The 6116-nt window shown below is 42.6% G+C and overlaps 1 non-coding gene across 1 annotated transcript; it reads left to right on the top strand.

Moving 5' to 3' along the window:
* Positions 1-3174: 3174 nt before the first annotated feature.
* On the top strand, positions 3175-3281 carry LOC138984811 (U6 spliceosomal RNA). Its single transcript, XR_011462095.1, has one exon. It is a non-coding gene; the product is annotated as a U6 spliceosomal RNA (small nuclear RNA).
* The last annotated feature ends 2835 nt before the right edge of the window (positions 3282-6116 follow it).

The raw sequence follows: 6116 nt of genomic DNA, 5'->3' as shown, positions 1-6116 counted from the left end.
CATGGGACTGTAGCCCACCAGGCTCCTCTGTCCATGGGATTCTCCAGGCAAGACTGGGTTGCCATGCCCTCCTCCAGGAGATCTTCCCAACTAAGGGATCGAACCGTCATCTCTTATGTCTCCTGCATTGGCAGGCAGGTTCTTTACTGAAAGTGAAAGTTGCTCAGTCGTGTCTGACTCTTAGCGATCTCGTGGACTGTAGTCTATGGAATTCTCCAGGCCAGCATACTGGAGTGGGTAGCCTTTCCCTTCTCCAGGGGATCTTCTCAACCTGGGAATGAAACCCAGGTCTCTCACATTGCAGGCGGATTTTTTTTTTAACCAGCTGAGCCAGGAGGGAAGTCCAAGAATACTGGAGTGGGTAGCCTAGCCTTTCCCCAGGGGAGCTTGCCAACCCAGGAATTGAACTGCATTGCAGGCAGATTCTTTACCAACTGAGCTATCAGGGAAGCCCCCAAATAAATAAATAAGTAAATAAATATTAAAAAAGAAGAAAAGCAGACAGCAAAACACTTTGTATTCTACTCAGTTTTTTTTCTCTCTTCTCAACGCCCAGTATAGAACCCAGTAGATAGATTATGTATGTGCTCAGTCACTCAGTTATATCCCACTCTTTTGCAACCCCATGGACTGCAGCCCACCAGACTTCTTTGTCCATGGGATTCTCCAGGCAAGAATACTAGAGTGGGTTGTCATTTCCTCCTCCAGGGGATCTTCCCCACCCAGGGATTGAACCCATGTCTCCTGCATTGGCAAGCCTGTTCTTTACCACTGAGCCACCAGGGAGGCTGGTCCTAGAGTATGTGAAAGTGAAAGTGAAGTATCTCAGTCTTATCCACTCTTTGCGACCCCATGGACTATAGCCTACCAGGCTCCTCTGTCCATGGGATTTTCCAGGCAATAGTACTGGAGTGGATTGCCATTTCCTTCTCTAGCGGATCTTCCCGATCCAGGGATTGAACCCAGGTCTCCCACATTGTAGACAGATGCTTTTCCATCTGAGCCACCAGGGAAATATCAGTTCAGTACTGACCGCCAGCTACTTGCTGCTGCCAAGTCGCTTCAGTTGTGTCTGACTCTGTGCGACCCCATGGACTGCAGCCTACCAGGGTCCATGGGAGTTTCCAGGCAAGAGTACCGGAGTGGGTTGCCATTGCCTTCTCCGGCCAGCTACTTAAGCAGCCAATAAAATGTTCCTGTATAATTCCTCTACTTGACCCCCCACGCCTCCAATCCCACTTCCCTTGGCTGACCCCCCACCTCACTGATCTGTTTCATAAAGGATTAACCTCAAACTCTCCATCTGGGTTGAACTCATGATGCAGATTACCCATATCCTAAAACTACAATTAGAGGAAAATACTACTTTAAATCTGGGAACAAAATTAAGTGGGAACAAAAGGAAGCAGTTTACTCTCTTGAGTCTGGATATGCTGATGCAACACAGGAAGTGCAAAAGCTGCAGGTTCTGCTTGATTGGTAACTGAATTAAGTAGATTTCAGTACTTGCTTTAGTGACCAGGTCTACTGATCATTAAATAACTTTCCCAGGACTAGGGAAAAATGAAGTCCATAAAAATTCTTAAGTTTTCCACTTCTCTTTTCTTATGCATCATTTGCTTTGCTTTCCTGGTTGACTTGAAAAACCCTAAAAAGAATATATTGTGATGAATTACTCATAATTTGGACACCTTTGACACCAATTTGCCTAGTTACAGTAACTAACTTGTTTTACATTTTACTTAAAAAGCTAAATGGAAAGTTTAAAATAATTTGTTGCACTTAACTATCACCTTCAAAGGTATGAAATAGTTTTCTAGCATAACTGTGAAATGATCAGAAAATGGTCATAGAAATATCTAAAATTTGGCAAGATTTTAGACCATTTTGGAGTAAATGGACAAGCACAAATACATAAACATGATTTTTTTAAGATTGCATACATATGCATGTTTTGTGAGTAAGTTTCAGAGACCACAAGATGCCACTTTTAAATACTCTAGGGTACATCTCCTAAGGACAAGGGCATTCTCCTCTATAACCACAATATCATTATCACACCCAAGAAAATTAGTAATTCCACATGCTCAGTCATTTCAGTCATATCTGACTCTGTGACTCCAGGCTCCTCAGTCCATGGGATCCTCCAGACAAAAATATTGAAGTGGGATGCCAGGCCCTCCTCAATAATTTCACAAATTTTTTTAATATACAACCTAGATTCAAATTTTTCCAGTTGCTGAAAAATGTCTTCCATAGATTTTTTTGTTTCTTCTGATTCAGGATCCAGTCACTAGTGACATGTTGTATTTAGTTGTAGTATTTAATTGTAATATTTGTTTTAGTCTTTTAAAATCCAGATAGTCCTCCTGCTATTTTTTTTTCCCATGACATGGATTTATTTGAAGAGTTTATACCAATGGTCTTGTGGAATGCCCATATCCTGGGTTAGTTTGGCTGTATGGTGAAATATTATGGGCAAGAGTGTTTCACGTGTGATATCATGGGCTTCTTATAGAAGAATCATATCAGGATGTAAATAGTGTTTGCTTGTCCCAGTATTTTTGATAGTAAATTTTATTACTTGGTTAATGTTGGGCGATTGCCGTATTTCTTCACTATAAAGGTCCACTTACATGCATGTGTGTTCAGTCGCTTCAGTCATGTCTGACTCTTTGCAACCCTATGGACTGTAGCCTGCCAGCTCCTGGTGTCCATGGGATTCTCCAGGTAAGAATACTGGAGTGGGTTGCCATGCCCTCTTCCAGAGGATCTTTCCCACCAGGACTGAACCTGTGTCTCTTATGTCTCCTGCATTGGCAGGGGAGTTCTTTACCACTAATGCCACGTGGGAAGCCCCCAAAATTCTGAAAGAGATGGGAATACCAGACCACCTGACCTGCCTCTTGAGAAACCAGTATGCAGGTCAGGAAGCAACAGTTAGAACTGGACTTGGAACAGCAGACTGGTTCCAAATAGGAAAAGGAGTACGTCAAGGCTGTATATTGTCACCCTGCTTATTTAACTTCTATGCAGAGTACATCATGAGAAACGCTGGGCTGGAAGAAACACAAGCTGGAATCAAGATTGGCTGGTGAAATATCAATAACCTCAGATATGCAGATGACACCACCCTTATGGCAGAAAGTGAAGAGGAATTAAAAAGCCTCTTGAGTGCTCGCTTCGGCAGCACATATACTAAAATTGGAACGATACAGAGAAGATTAGTATGGCCCCTGCACAAGAATGACACACAAATTTGTGAAGCATTCCATATTTTTGAGATGGCTTTTGGAAAATACTCAAAGATGGGGGCTGGTTTCCAGGGGAAAGAACCATATGATCTGAAGGTTGGAACTTTTTGTCCTACCCCACTCCCTGACCTCCAGAGAAGGAAGAGGAGCTGGAGGCTGAACAATGAATGGCCAATGACTTAATCAATCTTATCTACGTAATGAGGCCTCTGTAAGAACCCAGAATGATGAGACTCATCATCACTCTCTCAGAGGGAGTTCAGGTTGGTGAACATGTGGAGGTGATGGGAGAGTGGTCTGCCTGGAGAGGGTGTGGAAGCTCTGTAGAACTTCTCCCATACCTTGGCCCTGTGTATCTCTTCCAGCTCGCTGTTCCTTAGTTATATCCTTTTATAATAAACCTGTGATCTAGTAAGTAAAAAAAAAAGCCTCTTGATGAGAGTAAAAGAGGAGAGTGAAAGGTTTGGCTTAAAGCTCAACATTCAGAAAATGAAGATCATGGCATCTGGTCCCATCACTTCATGGGAAATAGATGGGGAAACAGTGGAAACAGTGTCAGACTTTATTTTTTGGGGCTCCAAAATTACTGTAGATGGTGACTGCAGCCATGAAATTAAAAGACGCTTACTCCTTGGAAGAAAAGTTATGACCAACCTAGACAGCATATTGAAAAGGTGCACTTACCCCTTCATAATTACTGAATGGTGAGGAGGCTGAGTTTTACGGACCATATGGATTTATTTTTCCCCATCAACATTTTACCCAGGAAGTTTGGTATTTATTGATACTGTCTAAACAAATGTATACCGCAGACGCTGCAAAATGGTGATTTTCTAATTTTATTATTCCTTCTACATGTATTAGCTGGGTACTTCTATAAGGAAGAGCTTTCTATTTTTCTTTTGGCAAACAGATTTCCTTTCAGTTCAAACACTAGGATAAGATAATGAGGCCTTTTCTAAGGTTTCTTCAAGTCCCGAGATCTAACTTGGCTACCAGAGTAGTTTAGGATAATAGTCTTACAGATGGAAGGCGGGAGAGGGAGGGAAATATCTGAGTTGATAATAAAGCCTTTGTTCTGCATGTGTCAGAGGAAGATAATGGGTAGGAAAGCAATAATGCTTTTGATTTGCTCACAAGGTTCTTGATAATATTGGCAGCAATAGCCAGAGATGGTATCACTTTCATATAGTTTAAAGTTGTAGTAAGTACTTCATTTTTGTGTTCTATAGCTATAATGTTGCCTCCTGGATTTTATATCATTGACAATTTGCCCATACTCCCTCCACATGCACGATTACTGACAAATAGTAAATTTATGTATTTCTTTATTTATTTGCCTTGGATCTTAGCTGCTGCACACGTGATCTCGCTTGCATCATGTAGGATCTTTTGTTGTGGCACACAGACTGAAGTTGTGCGTGGGCTCAGTAGTTGTGGTGCCCAGGCCTAGTTGCTCCATGGTATGTGGAATCTTAGATCTTAGTTTCCTGACCAGGGATCAAACCCGTGTTCCTTACACTGCAAGATGGACTCTCAACCTCTGGATCAGCAGGGAAGTCCCCAACAGTCTCTTTTAAACTCCAGAGATAGGACAGCAACTATAGGGCCTCTTCTGGTTCATCCCTTCTCTTAGTCTCAGAGGATGCCCAGAGCCTCAGCTCAGAAAAAACATTTTGCTTTTCCTATAGCTCCACACTTTCCTGGTGGCTCAGATGGCAAACGAATCTGCTTGCAATGCAGGAGACTCTGGTTCGATCTCTGGGTTGGGAAGATCCCCTGGAGAAGGGAAGGGCTACCCACCCCAGTATTTTGCCTGAAGAATCCCATGGACAGAGGAGCCTGGTGGGCTACAGTCTACAGGGTTGCAAAGAATGGACACAACTGAGCTACCAACACTCTTTTCCTAGCTCCATACCAAATTGTTCTCTCTCTTGCTCTTGTCCAAATGACAACTGTACTTTTCCCATCTCAGATAGGGCTGCTGTGTGTTTCTAAGTCATTTCTTCTGGCCATCCTTATAGTTTCAATAGTGAATTAGCCAGTAAATGCTGAGCACCTACTCTGTATGCAAAGCTGAGGTAGATGCTACACAAATATAGGGACCTGGTCTCTATCTTCAAAGAGTTTATCTGGTTGGAGAGACAATGTCACAGAAAGATGGAGCTAAAAGCCAATCTAGTCTTGCAGGAGTATCTGTGAATGAGTGGCGGGGGTGGTGGTGGTGGTGGTGTTGGTACGAGGAATTCCAAGAACTGGTGCTAAAATTGTGAACATTTGTGTTGTGCTGGGGCAAATGTCTGTGGGTTTTGAGATTCTCAAAAGGGCTGTGAGTACATTCTTCCGCCACAAAAATAAAGTCAGATGTTTTGATAAAACCTAAATGAACTTTTTGGCCAAAGCAATAGAATTTTTTACCTGGAAGAAAATGGGGACTAATATTGCTAATAATAATCTGAAGTTTGTTTTGGAGGTGAGTCCTCTTACATCACAATCAACATTTTCTCGTGCTTGTTGACAGTGTCGTCTTGGTACAGCTAGGGTGAGCTTGCAAAGCCACTCATGTCCAGTGACCTGTGTGATCTGGTGAGGTTGGCAGAACAAGGACCATTGGCTTCACTCTATCAAAATAACTGTGACTGGCCACAGTTACATGGATATTAAGGGTGCAGCTGGGGGCCACACCCTTTTTGTTTCCTGATCTTTGCTTTCTCCAGCATATCTTGCTCTCTTAATCAGGGTAGCATTTGAGGGTGGGCTTCTAGGAAGATTAATTCAGTTGCAGTTTTTAGCTAAATGCCACTGATGAGAACCTGTTTCTATTTGTAGGGTTTCCCTGGGGTAGCTTGTGTGCTAGTTTTA

This window comes from Bos mutus, chromosome 22 (genome assembly GCF_027580195.1).
Source record: "Bos mutus isolate GX-2022 chromosome 22, NWIPB_WYAK_1.1, whole genome shotgun sequence".
In the NCBI taxonomy this organism is placed as follows: Eukaryota; Metazoa; Chordata; class Mammalia; order Artiodactyla; family Bovidae; genus Bos; species Bos mutus.
This window is presented reverse-complemented; position numbering and strand designations above follow the sequence as displayed.